Source organism: Canis lupus, chromosome 21, assembly GCF_011100685.1.
Source record: "Canis lupus familiaris isolate Mischka breed German Shepherd chromosome 21, alternate assembly UU_Cfam_GSD_1.0, whole genome shotgun sequence".
NCBI lineage: Eukaryota > Metazoa > Chordata > Mammalia > Carnivora > Canidae > Canis > Canis lupus.
In genome coordinates this window covers 50,211,113-50,230,927 of record NC_049242.1, presented here as the reverse complement: position 1 = coordinate 50,230,927, position 19,815 = coordinate 50,211,113, and the positions used below count along the sequence as shown (strand labels likewise).

At 35.8% G+C, this 19,815-nt stretch overlaps 1 long non-coding RNA gene across 1 annotated transcript in view; it reads left to right on the top strand.

Annotated features, from left to right (window-relative positions):
- Positions 1-649: 649 nt before the first annotated feature.
- LOC119877373 overlaps positions 650-19,815 on the top strand; it is a 50,921-nt gene continuing 31,755 nt past the window's right edge. The window contains exon 1 of the long non-coding RNA XR_005375895.1: positions 650-768. This is a non-coding gene — a long non-coding RNA (uncharacterized LOC119877373). The remainder of the gene's footprint in view (positions 769-19,815) is intronic.

The window sequence follows — 19,815 nt, the reverse complement described above, 5'->3', positions numbered from 1 at the left end:
TACTGAAGAAGACAGGCAGCTGGCAAATAAGCATGTGAAAAAAGTGCTACGTACCGTATGTTATTAGGGAAATGCAAATTAAAACAAGCTACCACTATACACCTATAAGAATGGCTCAAACCCAAAACACTGATTACACCAAATGGTACCAAAAGTAACAGTCACACAATGCTGATGGAAATGCAAAACGGTACAGCTAATTTAGAAGACAATTTGGTGGTTACTTAAAAGAACAAACATACTCTTTCCCACACAACCCAGCAATCATGCCTCTTGGTATTTACCCAAAGAAGTTGAAAACATATCCACAAAAAACAAAACAAAACAAAACAACACCTGCAAACAGATGTTTATAGCAGCTTTATTCGTAACTGCCAAAACTTGGAGGAAACCAAGATATCCTTCAGCAGATGAATGGGTAAATGCCCAGACAATGAAATATCATTCAGTGCTAAATAAAATGAGCTATCAAGCCATGAAAAGACCCTGAGGAAATTTAAATGCATTTTACTAAATGAAAGGAAACCAATCTGAAAAGACTACACATGCTGTGACTCCAAGTATCCAACATTCTAGAATAGGCAAAATTATGAAGACAATAAAAATATCAGTGGTTGCCAGGGGTGTGTTTGGCGGGGGAGGGGGGGGGGGGACAAATAGGCAACGCAAAGAGGATTTTTAGGGCCGTGAAAATACTCTGTATATTATAATGATGGATATGTATCATCATACTCTGCCCAAATACATGGACTGTACAGCACCAAGAAGGTAAGGTAAGGTAAGGTGGAGTAAGTTGCCCTAAGGCAAAGTATGAGTGATTATGATGTGTCAATGTAGGTTCATCCTCAGTGGAAAAAAAAAAAAAAAAAAAGGGACCATTCTGATGTTGATAGCGGGGAAGGCTACACATGTGTGGGATGTGTGGGGGCATATGGGAAATCTCTGCACCACCCTCTCAATCTTACTATAATTCGAAAATTGCTCTAAAAATCATCTTATTAAAATATATTTACATCTTCATTAATTTTAAACCTGTGGACAGCTAAATGCTGGTTAGTATTTAGTCAATATGGCCCTTGTATATTTGGGAAAAAATTAAAGTCTTAAGAAATAATATTATTTTATACCAACAAATATGATTATCACTTATTGACCTCTTACTGTCTGGTAGGCATTTCCTAAGGCATTTATATCGATTAATTCATAGAATTCCTATAACAATCCAAATCTCCAAATGGCTTGATCAGGTTATAAAATTTATTCAAATCCAATGGAGAAAATGGGTATCATACAAGAGCTGAAAGAATAAAATTAACAACCAAATTTTACCACTTAGAAATCCGTTAACTTATTAAATTATATTGAGCTTTTCCTTATGTGTCATCCTTAATATGATTTAGGCCTTTCTTACTGTGAGATCAGACACATTTGCTTCTATTTTAATATATCATTTTCGCTTTACTTATCACTTAACTATATGTTGTTACGTCTTGAATGTTTGTGTTTCCTGAAAATGTATGTTAAACTCCTAGTCCCCAATGTGACTATATTTGGAAGATAAGACCTGTGAAGAGGTGATAAAGGCTAAATGAAGTCTAAAGGTGAGACCTTCATGTAATAGGGCTCTGTCCTATGGGGAAAGGAGGAAGCACCAGAGCACTCTCTCCACCATGTGAGGACACAGGAAGAAAGTGGCTCCACGTGCCAGGAAGAGAGCTCTCACCAGAAATGGAATTGGCCCGCCCCTTGCTCTTCAACTTCGCAGACTCAAGAACTATGAGAAATAAATCTCTGTTATTTAAGCCACCCAGGCTGTGGTATTTTGTTAAAGCAGCCCAAAGGAGACTAATAAACTAGATGTATTATTTATTTTTTTATGATTAGCCATTTTTTCATAGGATCATTTATTCAATAAGCCTCCCATTCCTCCCTGGTTTTGGTTTGACAACTTTTTTAAGGTAACATACTTTCATGTGTAATAAAATGCACTCTAAATTTTTGAATTTATTTCTGTATCTAATACACCCCAATTTAATTATGATAACACTTGTTAACATATTATAAAGTCTACTGCTATGAGCCTCTTCCATCAACCCCCCCCCCGTTATTCTTCTTTTCCAAGTATCTCCAGGATATTCTTCCAAACTTCAGAATATTGCCATTAATTATAACTGATATTGATTTCAAATCACAAGTAATTATATAGTGAATAAAACAACTTAAAAATACTGACTTTTTCTGTTCAGGAATAGAGCATTTATTGATTAAAGGTTTTTGTTTTTTTGGTTCTGAAGCTTTCTTTATCTCATCCAATATCTTTCTTAAATGCTATTCTTTGTACTCTTTATTTTGGCTACTATTGAATAAGAGCACTTCCTTCCAAAAATCCAGTTTAATATTCTAGCAGCAGCTATGAAGATTCAAATAGCTGTTGGGATTGGAAACTTCATTTTCACATGGATTATTTTCTGTACTTGTTGAATTTGCTCTTCCAAGGGATTCCATTTTGTTTGGCCTCTAATATTCATAAATAGTGTAGTGCATATATCATTTTTCTTGCTGTTAACTCAGTTTTGGAGAAGAAATCTAGATAATAAAGTAAATTTGAGAGAGAGAGGAAGAGAGAGAGAGAAAGTCCTACAGTTACAGCGATCATTTATCATTTACAGTGAGACACTTAATGAAAATGACAAAGAACGTTATTAAAAATTATCCTAAAACAACTAAAACAAGGCTATCCCAGGCAAACCAAAATGAACCTACCCATAGCTCAGTGGCTCTCTTATATGTACAATTGTTTTAACCTTGAACTTCTCAGCCCAGGTACTTCTTGATGGTGATTTATAGAGACCTTAAAGTAGCATCCACCCATGGGGTAGGTGTCTTGCTTTCCCTTAGATCTAGTTGTAAGAACTACCACTACGACTGCTACTGAACTTCAGACTTCCACAGCACCTGGCTTCTGTCTGCATTAGACTTCTGGGAGGCACAGGCAAAGCAGGTTGACTACAGAAAAAGGGGGTCTTTGGGGATATTTCTACTCTTCCCTTTCAGCCTCAGGTGGCAACTCTGTCAGGGACTGCACTCAACAAATGGTTCCAGTTCCTTCCAGAAAGTCCTGCTGTCATCTATCTTTTATTATTGTCCTTTGGTACTATTGACATGGGGTGATATTATCAGAAGAGGAAGATGCTACCTTTAGAACAAGACCTTTATTAAAGTTATGAAAAATAAATAATCTTCTTCCAAGTATTTTATTTACTTTAACATTAATAATCCAGGTTCTTTATTGAAAGAATTTAAAACACAAAAAAAGCAAAAGGAGTGCCATAGAGTATATATGCTTTTTTATTTTTCTCATATTATAATTGAAGCATCTTTTTTTCCATCTAAAGATGGCATATATAACATCATTTTGAATATCTGCAAATTATTTCATTAAAGGATGATTCATATATTCAACAATGTATTTAATGTCCCTATTAGAACACTTAACTTTTTCCTTTATTCCTATAAAGAATACTATGCTAAATGTATGCTATAATAAACATGTTACTGTACATCTGTAAAAGAAATTGAGAGTAAATTTTTAACTTAAAAATCATTAGTTTTTAAGGCCTTTAACTCACCTTGCTAAATTATCCTCTAGCAAATTTATGCCCATTTTCACTACCACCATCAGTAAATCAAAGTATTCTCGTCCTCATTCATCACTAACACTCAATGTCATCATTTTCCTTTTTGTTGATTTAAAACATGAAAAAATGTATTCTGTTGCCTTATTTTGGAATTATTTTGTATCTAGTAAACTTGTTATTTACTACTATGATTTATTTACTACTATAAACTACTACTAAGTATGTTAATTGGCTATGCTTCTTCTTTTATGATTTGCCTATAAATGTCCTCAGAACATCATCTTTCTTATGGTATTCATGTTGCTCATGTTTTTCTTTTATAGTTAAACTAATTTTGTGTCTTCAGCTGTCGTCATACATCTTATGTATACTATTCTGTTTTGTCATTTGTCTTTCAACTATCATTTTAGTATTTTTATGATAAAGATTTTTATTTTTATAAGAAGAATAGTTAATGACATTTAATTTAACCTGTCAACAGGTCCTTGCCATCTGTCTAAACTTGGGTAAGTTAACTTCCTAAACTCTAATTTTCTCTTCTGTAAATAAAAGAAGATGATAGTCTATCTCATAGAGTTGTTATTGTGATTACTATATAAATTAGATCTAATAGGTAAGTGAAGGTAAATAAAGCATGGCATGTACATTTTTCAATCTGTTCAAATAGAGACCTTCTGCTTTAGTTTTATGTTTTTGAGTCTAGCTCAGATTTTTCTAAATATATCCAACTTGATTTTGCATAGTATTATGTCCTCTTACTCCAATGAGACAATTAATGGAGTTCTTTGTTATTTTTCTAGCAATTCTTTCTTATCTATTCATTTTTCAATTTATAACTCTTTATTTCACTTTTGTCCTTCATTTTATTATGTCTGTTATTGAGCTTCCCTAAGGCTATAAAACATATTTTCTTTGCTATCTGAAATATATTATTTTCAAAGACATCTATTTCCTCTTTAGTTTTAAGGTACTATTTTATTTCCCTTATATGGCATTAATTTTCCTTCTAGTTCCACATTTTAGTTTATTTTTCCTTATACTTCTCTTTCAATAAAATAAGTTCTGCCCAGACTAAAAAAGTTGTGTTTGCTTATAGGATTACTCGTCTCTACATCCTGTGCCTTTGGGTATTGTTTGGATCTTTTTTCTCAGTTCTACAGCTCAAGGGCTAGACAATGTAAACAATTAGCTGCTTCTGGAAGATAATTTTCTAATGCAACTCTTATCTGTTAGATAACTTTCATATCTACCTGGTTCTCTGATATTATGAATAGATGGAAAAGTTAAAAACAAACCCAAAATATCTAGATAAACCATTACCAGGGATTTTTTTAAATTTTTTTTTTTAATTTTTGTCACACTGACAGTATTCTACTTGTGGAGAGTTCACTTGCCTGAATATAAATCACAAATCCTATTCATCTCCACACTTTCAATGATGTCCACCTGCTTTCTTCCCAGTTTTGACCAGGAAGTCACAATCTTTGGGGTTAGAAATTTTGACCATAAAAGGAGAAAGAGAAGGGATGAATTGACTTTGTAGGAATTGCCTTACAAATTTGTTCCTCCTCATTTACTTTGCAAAGGGATTCCACTGGCTCTCAGACTACTAGAGTCTACGGTACTCTGTCAGGGAGTACTATAAAGGACAGGTAAAGGTTTCTCCTTTCTTTCCTCATGTAGCATTAATTTCTTAAATTAAAACCAGACTATGTTTTGGCAACAAAAGTTGTCTTACAGATAAGGAGAGTCCCCCAAGTATCTGGAAACAAAGGGGAAAGGGAGAGAGAAGTCTATTAAGTACGAAAGAAGAAAGGGTGCCTGGGTGGCTCAGTCAGATAAGCATCTGCCTTCCGCTCAGGTCACGATGCCGGAGTTCTGGGGTCGGACCCCCTCTCAGCAAGGAGTCTGCTTCTTCTTCTGCCCTTCCCCCAGCTTGTGCTCTCTCTTGCTCATTCTCTCTCTCTCTCTCTCTCTCTCTCAAGCAAATAAGATCTTAAAACATGAAAGAAGAGGAATCTGATGAAGGAGGTTCAGAACAGACTGTAGAAGGCCTTATATACCTACTGATTTCATTTGTATTTATAATGTAGGTAACGTGGAATGGTGGAAGATTTTAAATAAACCTGTCAATTATATTTGAGTTTTACAATGATTACCCTTTGGAACTATGGTATATGATAAATTTGAGAAGAACAGAATCTAGAGTAAAGGAGATAAATTTAGAAAGTATACCCTATCTAGGTGAGAGATGATGAAGGCCAGGACAAAGACTTCAAAAGTTGGTACAAAGAGAAGGAAAATGGGGATTTCAAAAATTATAAGTTCTCAAGGTGAAAGGAACAACTGGAGAGAAGTCTCCAATGCATTTTTTCCCAACTTCACACTAAAATAACAAACAGGACACAAGAACACAAAAATGACAATGCAGACCTCCAATAGAAACTGAGAGGTAGTGATGGATCAAAACAATTTTCATTCTGACAAGGGAAATCGGCTTTATGAAAGCACAGACATCATAATGAGGGGATCAGTAGCAGAATTCACTGCAGAGGAATGAGATGCAGGGCAGAGCGGGAAGCTATGGATGCAGAAAGGAGACCAAAGAGGATCAAAGGCATATGTGGTCTCCATCACGGCTTGACCTCAGGGACTTTTATGGAAAGAAATACCCTTCAATATTTTAAGCATTATCTGACCTAGCCTAAAGCTCTCTGAAAATATGATTTATTGGTACCAAAAACATACACGTATATAGAACACCTATGTTATATATGTATTATATATGAATGTAATTTATGTGCATGCTATACACACACACATACACCACATATATATATATATGAAACTATATACATATAGTGAGCAACATAAATACTTTGAGAAGCTGTCTGAGGATGCTCCTAAGTAAATCATAAAAGGCACATGGCCAATAAACATACTTTTAGTAATCTTCTATTGGGATTATTTATACAATGACTAGAGAAAAATAAATCATATATAGGAATTTTTGTAGGTATTAGACAATTCCACAGTAGATTAATTATTGTATGTGCCTTTTAACCTGAAATCTTAAGATGCACACAAGAAGCTCTGTTGGACCCTTTGTGCACTAACATCTTCATATATGTTTAGAAAGAAAAGCAAATCTAACATTTGGGTCTAATTTACACACACAACACACACACTTTGATTTCTCCTTGAAATTATCCTCCACAATTATGCCCTATAAAGGCCCCAGTTCCCCAGGTTGTACGTGATGCAGGTAAACTTTCCCTCCTGAAACTGAAGGTCCCAGGCACCTTTTTGAACAGTCATTCTCCAAAGAGAAATGCCAACTATTCTGGGTTGCCAGATACTTTGAAGTCATTGTTCTTAAATGTAGTATAGAGGGTGTAGGCGAATAAGAGGAGATTTAAAAATCTATCTTAAACATCCCATTCTTCAAGCTCTGTTCTGGCTCCTCATCTTCTAACTAGGACTGTCCCCTGCAAGTGAAGCAGGCTTTCATCTAATTCTAGCTGAAACTTGACAGTCTCATTAGTTTTTTGATGACATTTCCTGTCCCTTCCATCACTGAGGCCTTTTGCATGACAGACACTGTCTGGCTGGGGCCCTGAAGTTTTCTTCAGAACTTCAACCCTCTGGTTTCCAGATGGGAATTCTTTTATATGCACATCAGCTCTCTGCCCAATTGATCTGTTTGAGGTTTTTCTTTTGTCCTGTTTAACTATTTTCATGCTCTGTGTCATTACTAGTACTCCCTGGAAATAATCTCTCCTATTGTCCTAAATCCTGCACTGTTGAGCTTTACAATGACTTACACAGAGCAGAGAAAGGAGGCAAAGCTTCCCTCCATGACTCACATGATTTCAGAGACATTTCTGAGAAGGACTGTGAAGCAAGAAAAAAAATTTCTTCAGGTCCTCCATCTTCCTCCTACTACTCCTCACACCTCAAGAACAAACTACTACTGCACAAGAACATGCATTTTTACATATTATAATTTGTGGTACCAGATGTTCTGGGAGTTTATTTATATAGTCATTTGGTGAAGACATGTCTTAGGAGAAAAGATTCTCTTCTTTAGCTCTTCCTACGACTATCACACTGTCAACTGCAGGGTTACCTCTATCGCACCATTCAAGTCTGTTCCAAGGCTTTACTCCTCCATGAAGTCTTCCAAAATTACTCCTGCCTGAAATAATATCTCCTTGCTGAGGGCTACTTGTTCCACTCATGGTATAGAACATCCAAGGCACTGTTTTGCCAGTTTTTTCATGAATATTTTTAAACTACTCCAACTATGAGATTTGCTTTCTACTTGGAAAAGGAGTTGAACAGAATAAAAGTGTTGAAACATACTAGGTGTTCAATTAACGTGAGTCCTCTGCACTTCCCATGTTTCCTGCCTAGACCCCCCCACACACAGCCATACACATGAATTAAATGTTTGGAAATCACACCGTAACTGGTATATGGACATATTACATTACACTCTGTATAAACGAAATCATCATGTACCATATTCACATTAGCCCAGAGCTTCCAAAACAATAAACTCGACCTCAGAAAGTTAATGAAGGGCATAAGTGAAGTGAGTATGCTCTCTCTCCAACTAGACAGATGTTTATATTCCACATACAACTTGACTTGCACAGTCTCCCACTGAGACTTAGTATTATGTGGCCCTACCAAGAAACATGTCATTAGGAGAGCTGGTAAACAGTGAGAATTTTTCTCCAACCTATGGGTGGGAAGGTAGGTTTATATATGTGTGGGGGCAGAAGGAGACACAGATACTCACCATGCAGCCTTGAAAAGAAAGAGGGATTTTTTTTTCTTCCTTTTACGAATATCATGCTCCAGAATAAAGTCACAAAGTTGAAGCCCACAAACCCCATCAGGCTGCAGATTTATTTCAGCCAGTACAACAGTGATTTTCCTTTAATAATGAGAAGGGTCATATGAAAGGCTCCCATTCAGCTTCTCGAGGAGGAGGAGGAGGAGGAGGAGGAGGAGGAGGAGGAGGAGGAGGAGGAGGAGAAAGAAGAAGAAGAACAACAACAACAACAACAGCAACAACAACAACTCTGCTGATCTCTGTCAACATGAGCTCTAATGTCCATATGGTGATCAACTTAATCCCCTTTCATATTTGAGCCCAAACCAACAATGTAAGATACTAACTTATTTTCAGCAATTAGCCTGCCTTGGATGGAAACTTGGGAAGAAATAGGGAACTGACGTCACAATCGTTAGTCATTTCTTTTATGTGACAACAGCAACAAAAAGAGGATTTACATTTAGGACACAGATGATTCCAGTTTTGATTGCTGAGATTCCTAAATTCTGGACATCATAAGCAAAACCCTCAGCAAGAATACTTGCTAATTATAATTAGGAAAAGTGAGTCTGTGTCTCTACTTTCTGTTATTTGGTTGTTATAAGTAATCTTATGATTGTGCTGTTTCCAGTCAGGTTTTTGTATGTAATTTATATGGTAAACACCACCACAACAGCTTTGCTCTGAAGATTTCATTTTTCAAATAGATAACGAGAATTATGGCTGCTACTGTCCAAAGTCTCACCTGACAAGGAATGATTCATCCCAAAGAAGACCAGCTGATCTACAGTCATCTCCAACCCCTTAGGTTATGACTTAGAACTTATTCTAAATAGCATTTTATAAACTGCGTTGCCATATGCAGAGCTTTTCCCACTCTAAGGACTGAGTCTCCTCAGCCAGAAGCATATTAAAAGATCCAGCGTGGTGGTACTAAACACCCCCCCTCCCTTTTTCTTTTTTTTTTATACTCCCCTTCGAAAGGCAAAGTCTATATTCCCTGGCAATTAATCTGTGTGAGCTCGTCTGCTTTGACCAATGGAGTATATATAGCATTAAGTGGCTTCTGAGAGAAAGTCAGAGAAAACCATGTAACTTGATGCTGTTGGGATGTTAGCTCTGAGTAAAGCCAGTTACGATGTGAGAAGTCCAACTACACCCTGAGACCACCATGCTAGAGAGGCCACGTATATTCGCTCAGAGTGACAGTCCATTCATCCCCACTAATGTAACTGACGTGTAAATAATGCCATCTTAGGCTCCCCAGACCAGCCCACCCACCATCTGGATAACTCTGACCTCAGCAGATGCCACAGGGAACAAAAAGCATGCCCAATGAACACTCCTCGAATTCCTAGCTCACAAAACTGCATGCAAAATTTAATGTCTGTTTCACACTGTGAAGTTCTAGTGTAGCTTGTTAGGCATTAATAGTAACCAGAACATATATGGACTACTATTTTTTGTGTGACTGCAAAAAAGGAACTATGAGTAATTAGTGCAGGTTATGAATAACCATACAATAAATCAAAATGCAGAAAAATTTTCTAATATATTCTATACTGGAATAGGTTGGTGGGAAGATTCTTGACCCTGGAAGCAGCTAAACAGAAACCATATGACCATACACTGAAGATGCTGTCCTAGGACTGAAATTAGAGGAAATATGAAAGGTTTCCAATCTGAGAATAGTTGTTGTATGCAAAGCAAGACAAAAATGATACTATTTCATTTTACTTGGTACTCGGTTTTTAAAGTGGCTTAAAAATATATTTATTTAATTTAAATTTCAGGATACCTCTGTAAGGTAAACTGATGCATCTATTGTCCCTAATTTATAATAGCCATAGCTAATATATTTCCTGAGCCCAACAAACTGAGCAATCTGAAGAAATGGATACATTTCTAGAAACATATAAACTACCAAACTGAAACAGGAAGAAATAGAAAATTTTAACAGGCCCATAACCAGCAAAGAAATTGAATCAGTAATCCAAAACATCCCAACAAACAAGAGTCCAGGGCTGGATGGCTTCCCAGGGGAACTCTACCAAACATTCTAAGAAGAGTTAATACCTATTCTTCTGAAGCTATTCAAAAAAAAAAAAAAAAAAAAGAAAAAAAAAAAAAGAAAGAAAGAAAGAAAGAAAGAAAGAAAGAAAGAAAGAAAGAAAGAAAGAAAGAAAGAAAGAAAGAAAGAAAGAAAGAAAGAAAGAAAGAGAAGGAAAACTTCCAAGCTCCTTCTACAAGGCCAGAATTACCTTGATTCTAAGAGCAAAGACTTTCCTAAAAAGGACAATTACTGAGCAATATCCATGATGAACAGGATATAAAAACTGTCAACAAGGTACTAGTTAATAGGATCCAACAGTACATTAAAAGGATTATTCACCATGATCAAGTGGGATTTATTCCTGGGCTGCAGGGGTGGTTCAATATCCCAAATCAATCAGTATGATTCACCACATTCATAAAAGAAAGGTTAAGAATCATATGACCCTCTCAATAGATGCCAAAACAGCATTTGACAAAACAGCATCCTTTCTTAATAAAAACACTCAAAAAAGCTGGGACAGAAGGAACACACCTCACCATCATAAAGACTATAATATACAAAAGACCCACAGCTAATAGCATCCTCAATAGAGAAAACCTGAGAGTCTTTCCCCTACAGCCAGGAACACGACAGGGATGTCCAGTCTCACCACCGTTGTTCGATGTGGTACTGCAAGTCCCAGCCTCAGCAATCAGACAACAAAAAGAAGTAAAAGCATCCATGTTGGCAAAGAAGAAGTCAAACTTTAACTTCTTGCAGACGGTATGATACACTATGTAGAAAACCCCAAAGACTCCATCAAAAAATTACTAGAACTGGTACATGAATTTAGCAAAGTTGCAGGATATAAAATCAATGTACAGAAATCCTTCACATTTCTATATAGCAATAATGAAGCGGCAGGAAGAAAAATCAAGGAATCGATCCCATTTACAACTGCACCAAAAACTGTAAGATACCCAGGAATAAACCTAAGCAAAGAAGTAAAAGATCTGTACACTGAAAACTATAGAATATTTATGAAAGAAATTGAAGATGACACAAAGAAATGGAAAAACATTCCATGCTCATGGATTGAAAGAGCAACTATTGCTAAAATGTGTATACTGCCTAAAGCAACCTGCACATTCAATGCAATCCCAATCAAAATAACACCAGCATTGTTCACAGAACTGGCAAAATAAGACTTGGTCAAGTGTAATTAATAAAATTATGCTTAGTAATCAAAAATAGAAACATTTGAAAATTCAGAGAAAAATGCTTAATTTCACCACTTCTGTTTAATATTGTTCTACAAATGGGCCTATCTATTGGAAAAAAGAAAAAAAATGAATATATTGAAAATCTAGACAAGAATCATATTGTTAGCCATTAACAGATTTTGGGGGGCTTGCGTATTTCGAAAACTCGAAAGATACCAAAATGAATGAGTTTAGCAACATTGAGCGACATGAGATCATTTTCTCAAGTCAATTATCTTACTATGTGAGAGCAAAAAAGTTAAAATGCAATTTTTATTTAGAAAAAAATTCATATGAATAAATACGTAAATATTAGGTACAAATGAATGAATCTAACAAATGGTGTACAAGATCTTTATGGAGAAAATCTTAGAACTTTAGAGCAATAACAATAAAGATACAAAAATATGATTCATTACTTTTTGATCACCTAAATATCATAGTATTACCAATTCCCCCTACAATGATCTCTAGGCTAAATGGAATTCTAATAAAAAATTCAATGCATTTTTCGTGGAAATTAAGATGACCAATTAATTTATAAAACCATGGTACAATTGAATAGTTGGCAAAAACTAAAAGCATTAACAGCATCACAGCTGAATGATGGGAATGTTCACAAACTGTCGATGGAAATACCAACTAGTAAATGTTAATTTGATATTTTCTTGTAATGTTGAACATCCGCATACCTCGTTGCCCAGCAATTGCACCCTACAGATGTTCACACATGCAAAGCAAACCCTGCACATGGACACCGACACCAGATACTTCAGAAAACCAGTGTTCCCAAAACAAAAGCAAAAACTTGGCAAAACTCAATAATTCAAAAATTTATGTAGGAAAATAAAGAAGCCAATCATGGAATCAGTCCTCATCCATTTCACACCTCAAATGACACTTGTACATTAACATTCAAGAATCTTCCTTCTGAGTGGACCACAACAGCGATGACCACGACGCATCCCTCTTTCGGGCTGATGTTTGGATGTGATGAGAGGTAACTTAGGCAGATGTTCAGTTCTACCCCCGCTGGCCGGGCCTGACAACCTTATACATCCCTACCAACCCACAGTCACATGTGGCAAAACTAATGAATATCATTAAAAATATGTTGTTGCCTAAAACAAGCGTCCTGTGGACTATCACGAATATATTTTCATTGAGGTCTGCTTACCTACCACACTTGATGTGGGTTTCGTGCATGTGGCACCTCTTCAGTATTGATAAACCCTGTGAAACGGGGGCAACCACCATAGCAAGCCTAGTTCCATCCATCACCACACAGCTGATTTGCTTTTCTCATGGTAAGAACTTTTAAGGTTTGCTCCCTTGGCAGCTTTCAAATAGGCACCTAGTATTGTTGACCATAGTTACCACGCTCTGTGTTGCATCCTTATGGCTTCTTTACTTTATACCAGTGAGTCTGTAGCCCCCGATCCCCCTCACTCATCTCACCTACCACAGAACCCCCTCCCTCCGGTAACCACCCTTATGTTTTCCATGAGTCTTGTTCTGTTTCTTAGATTCCACATATATGAGAAATCACACAGTATGTGTCTTTCTCTGGCTGACTTATTTCATTCAACATAATACCTTCAAGGTCCATCCATGTTGTTGTAAATCGCAATTTTTTATGGTTGAGGAGTATTCCGTTGTGTGTCTATACAGCCACGTCTTTATTCATCCACTGACCGGCCCTTAGGCTGTCTCCATACCTGGGCTATTGGTTTTGATTTGCATTTTCCTGATGACTAGTGTGATACTGAGCATTTTCCATGGGTTATCGGCCATCTGTAGGTCATCTTTGGAAAAATGTCTATTCGGGGATTTATTTTTGCCCATTTTCTAATTGATTATGTTGTCTATTAAGCATATGAATTCTTTTTACATTTTGGATATTAACCCTCCATCAAATATATGATTTGCAAATATCGTCTCCCATTTGATAGGTTATAGACTTTTTTTTTTTTTTTAGTTTATTTTTTCTTTTGTTGCCTTTGCTCTTGGGGTCAGATCCAATAGATTGTCAGCAACATTAATAACAAGGAGCTGACCACCTATGTTTTCTTCTAGGAATTTTGTAGATTTAGGTCTCACATTCAAGTCTTTAATCCACTTTGAGTTAACTCTGTAGAGTGTAAGATAGTAGTCTGGTTTCATTCTTTGCATGTGGCTGCCCAGTTCCCCAGTGCCACTTACTGAAGGCTCTGTCCTTTCCCCATTGTATGTTCGTGGCTCCTTTTTCATAAATTAGCTACCATAGAGGTGTGGGATCTCTTACATATTGCTGGGCTCTCTATTCTACTCCATTGATCTATGTGAATATCATAGTGTTTTGATGACTAAAGCTTTGAAATACAGTTTGACATCAGGGAGCATGTTTCCAGCTTTGTTGTTCCCTCTCAATATTGGTTATTCAGAATCTTTCATGGTTCCATACATATTTTAGGATTGTTTATTCTATTTCTATGAAAAATGCCACTGGAATTTTGATAGCTATTGCGCTGAAGATGAAGATTGCTTTGGGTATGGACACTAACAATTGACTCTTACAGTCCATGAGCATAGGATATTCTTCCTTTTATTTTTATCTTCGTCAGTTTTTTTTTCATCAGTGTCAGTTTTCAATGTATAAATTTGTCACCTCCTTTGTTAAATTTACTCCTAGGTATTTTATTTTGATGCAACTATAAATGAGATTTTCTTAAGTTCTCTAATAGTTGTTAATGTACAGAAACAACCATTTTTTTAAAGATAGATTTTGTACTCTGTAATGTGACTAAGTTCACTTATGAGTTCTAACAGTTTTTCGGTGGAATCTTTAGGGTTTTCTATAGTTAAAATCATTTCATCCACAAATATTGAGTTTTATCTCTCCCCCTTCAAGTTGGATACCTTTTATTTCCTCTTCTTTTTTAATTGCTGTAACTGAAATTTTTTTTTTAATTTTTATTTATTTATGATAGTCACAGAGAGAGAGAGAGAGAGAGAGAGGCAGAGACACAGGCAGAGGGAGAAGCAGGCTCCATGCACCGGGAGCCTGACGTGGGATTCGATCCAGGGTCTCCAGGATCGCGCCCTGGGCCAAAGGCAGGCGCCAAACCGCTGCGCCACCCAGGGATCCCCTGTAACTGAAATTTTTATTATTCAACATCATAAAAGTGGGAGTGGGCATCCTTGTCATGTTCCTATCCTAGAGGAACTCCTGATCCTAAAGTAAAAGATGTTAGCTGGGAGCTGGTCACATATGGCCTTTATTATGTTGAGATTCATTCCTTTATACACATTTTGTTGAGACATTTTATCATAAATGGATATTGAGCTTTGTCAAATGCATTTTCTACATCTATTTAGATGTTTATATGATTTTTATCCTTCATTTGATTAATGTTGTGTATCCCCTTAATTGAATTGCCGATGTTGAACCATCCCTGCATCCCTGTAATAAATCCTGCTTAATCATGATGTAGGCTTCTTTTACTGCATTGTTGAATTCAAACATTGTTGAATTCAAAATATTGTGTGCTGATAGTTTGTTGAAGATATCTGCATCATTGTTCATCAGTGATACTGACCTATGATTTTCTTTCTTTTTTTTTTTTTTTTTTTTTTTTTTGGTGGTGTCTTTGTATGGTTTCGGTATCAGGGTACTGCCAACTCACAAAATAAGTTTATTTATTTATTTTTTATTTCATAAAAGAAGTTTAGAAGCATTCTCTTTTCTTCAAATGTTAAGAGTTTGAGAAAGACAAATGCAAATCTTCTTTGAATATTTGGTAGAATTCATCAGTGAAGCCATCTGGTCCTGGGCTTTTACCTGTTGGTAGGATTTTGATTACTGATGCAATATCCTTACTAGTAACCTCTCTATTCAGACTTTATATTTCTTCCTGACTCAGTTTTGAAAGTTATAGGTTTTTAGGAATATATCTTTTTTTTTAGGTGTCCAACCTGTAGATGTAAAATTGTTCATTGCAGTCTCTTGTGATCCTTTGTATTTTTATAGTATTAGTGTAATTTTTCTTTGATTTTATTTGTATAGGGCCTCTTTTAACTGGGTGAATCTAGCTAAAGCTTTGTCAATTTTGTTTATCTTTAAAAAAAAAAACAACAGCTCTTAGTTTCATTGACCCTTTTTATGGTGTTTTTAGTCTCTATTTCATTTATTTCTGTCCTGACCTTCTATTGCTTTCACTTTTCTGACATTGGGTGTTGTTTGCTCTTCTTTTTCTAGTTCCTTTAGGTGTAAGGTTAGATTGAGAATTTTCTTGTTTTTAGAGATAGGCTTATATCACTATGAACTTCCCTCTTAGAACTGCTTTTGCTGCATCCCATAGATTTTGGTGTGTTATATCTCCATTTTCATTCATCTCAAAGTGTTCTATTTCTTCCTTGATTTCTTCATGACCTATTACAGGTTATTTAGTAGCATGTTGCCATGTATTTGTGATTTTTCTAGTCTTCTCTTGTAATTGATTTCCAGTTTCATACCATTTTGGTTGGAAAAGATGCTTTATAGGATTTGTTTTGTGGCCTAATATATAATCTATCCTGGAAGAATGTTTCATGTGCATTACAAATATGTATTATGCTACTTTTGAATATATATCTATTATGTTCCTCTGGTCTAATGTGTCATTTAAGGCTGATGTTTCTTTGCTGATTTTTCGGTCTTGATAATCTATCCATTAAATGTAAGCAGGGTATTTAGGTCTCCTATGATTATTGACTTGCTTTCAATTTCTCCCTTTAGGTCTGATTAAGATCTGTTTTATATATTCAAGTAGTCCTATATTGGGTACCTAAATATTTATAAATAATATATCTCCTTGCTGAACTGACCTCTTTGTCATTATGTTTGGCCCATTTTTGTCTTTTATTACATAGAAAAAAAATATTTGAACACCACTGAGCACAAGTTGGGGGAGGGGCAGAGGGGGGTGGGTGAGAAGCAGATTCTCTGCTGAGCATGGAGCCTGAGGCTCCTGAGGTCATGACCTGAGCCCAAGTTAACACTTAACCAACTGAGCCCCTCAGGCAGTACAATCTTTGTTTTAAAGTCTATTTTGTCAGATATAACTGCCCCAGCTTTCTTTCATCTCTATTTGCATAAAATATCATTTTCCCTCCCTTTATTTTCAGTCTTTGTGCCCTCTCATCTGAGTCTAGCCTTTTAGGCAGTTTATAGTTAGTTGGATTTTTTTTTTTTTTTTTAAATCCACTCTGCCACTCTGTCTTCAAGAGTTCAGTCCATTTTTGTTTAAGGTAATTATACTGTAAGGTACTGTAATTATTGCCATTTTGTTAATTGTTTTATGGCTGTTTTGTAGTTCCTGTTTTTCTTTTTCTCTTGCCCTCTTCCCTTATGGTTTGATGCCTTTCTTTAGTGCTGTTTAAATTCCATTCTCATTACTTTCTGTATATTTACCCCAGGTTTATGCTCTGCAGTAACCATGAGGCTTACCACGTATCAACCCATATATGTGCTCGTCTATTTTAAGTTGATAGAAAGTTTGAATGCATTCTAAAACTCTACATTTTTACTTCTCCTCCCCCATTTTTATGTCTCCCATTCTACATATTTTTATCCTTTAATTGAAGTATAATTATTCTTAATATTTTTTGTCTTCTAAGTTTCATACTAGATTTATAAGTGATTAGTCTATTGGTTTTAATATATACTTATCTTTACCAGTAATATTTTTACTCATATATTTTATTACTTTTAAACTAGTGCCCTATCATTTCTACTTACAGAAGTCCTTTAACATTCTTATAAGACCGATGTAGAGGTAAACTCCTTTAGTATTTTTTCCTTTTTTTTTTTAAGTTTTTATTTAAATTCCAGTTAGTCAACATATGGTGTAATATTAGTTTCAGGTGTACAATATGGTGATTCAACACTTTCATTCAACACCCAATGCATATTACAAATGTGCTCCTTAATCCTCATCACCTGTTTAGTCTGTCTCCTCATTACCTCCCCTCTGGTAAACCATCAGATTCTTCTCTGTAGTTAAAAGTCTGTTTCTTGGTTTGCTCCTCTCTTTTTTTTCTTCCCTTTTGCTCATTTGTTCTGTTTCTTAAACTCCACATATGAGTGAAATCATATGGCTGGAGAGTGTAGGTAAACTCCTTTGGTTTTTGGTTATCTGGACAACTCTATTGTTCCTTCAGACTGAATGATAGCCTTGCCAATGAGAATAGTCTTGGTTAGAAGATCTTGGCTTTCGGCACTTTGAATAGGTCATGCCACTCTCTGGTCTGCACATTTTCAATGGGAAACTCTGCTGATAGTCTTATAAGAGGGTCCCCTTGCACGTAACAATAATAGAAAAAGCTAAGAAAATTTTTCCTACAGTTGAAAAAAATAACATTACAAATTTAAAGCATAAAAACACATAGATTGCTAAGAGAGGAAAAAGCCAAATACTTTAATTCCGTTGTAAAAATTTAACTATATCGTGAATAAAGAGAAACTACTACAGATTCACAATAGAACAAGGAAAGGGAGAAATAGATAGATTACATGTAATGGAGCGAGAATCATCTTAGCATCGAAATTATCATTAGCGGAACTGAATCCAAACGCGGTCAGAGTTCTGAGAGCAAATGGTTTTGATTTAGAAACAGTGTGTAGTCAGCCTTTCAATCAAGATGTGGACAATACAAATTTATCTATAATTCACTCCTTATATTTTTACTTGAAGATATATTTAAGAAAATTAAAATGAATGTCATAAAGTGAAAGAAGTATAAGGGACCAAAACCAATGGGTTCATATTAGGAAAAGAAGAATAAGAACTGCCCTGAAATACACAACTGTCCATTTATCTTTCAGTCTTTCTACCTGGGTGACTTTCTCTAGTTACCTGCTCTCATAGCACACTGAATTTTCTTTTGTAATGGTGATAGCATTAAAAACTTAGAAATAAGGCCACCTGAGTGGCTCAAGTGGTTGAGCTTCTGCCTTCAGCTCAGGTAGTGATCTCAGGGTCCCAGGATCGAGTCCCACATCAGGCTCCCCTCGAGGAGCCTGCTTCTTCCTCTGCCTGTGCCTGTGCCTCTGCCTCTGTCTTTCATGAATAAATGATATCTTAAAAAAATTAGAAATAAGTTACGATGAATGTAACTTTGAGAACTTGTCTCCTGAACTAGATATCAAGCTCTTTGAGGGAGGAATCATGCCTATAGTTTTCACCACAGCATCTTTAAAGCTTAGCCTAGAGCTGGTCAATTATAAATATTCAAAGGTGAGCAGAGCTCTTGCTTCTGTTCTTGGGCTTCCATGCCTCCTATTCCATAAACTCTTATATCCATTCCCATGGACTCAATAATTATCAACCCATGTAAGACTGATTGTCAAATTTCATTCTATAGTTCTAGGGTTGTGAGACACATATTTTAATTGCCTATTGTGTATCCCACTTAGATATCCCCAAAAGCATCTTAATATGCATATACCTATAACTCTATTAATTATATGTCCCTGTCTCAAATGTACTTCCTGTTTTATGTGTTGAGTCAATACCTTGCCACTGTCCACTTTATTACCAATTATTGCCATTTGTTCCTTTCTACTTCCTCATTTACTATAGACATCAGCTCTACTATAGAAATCATACACACATGTTGTGTGTGTAACCTACATTCTTACTCTCCTGGCTAATGCCTTCACCATCTTTTACCTCTATTATTACAGTAGCAACCCACTAGTTATACTGTTTAATGCACCTAGCTCACTTTCATCAGAACTGTCTTTCTTAAACCAAAACATAATCATGAAAAATTTCTGCTTAAAATTATTGCATCATGCATTAGCATTTTTTCATATATTAAAACAATTCCCTCTCCAGGAGTCAGGGGATATGGTATAGACAGGTAACATTTTATGGTTGGCATAAATAAGTATGTTTGAGAAAGGACAATAAAGTGCGATGCCTGAATGGTGATTGAGGAAATAAGCAGGAGTAGGTACCAGGGACTTAAGACTGAAAGAAGCTGATGCCTAAAGACAGACTTTTGTTCCTG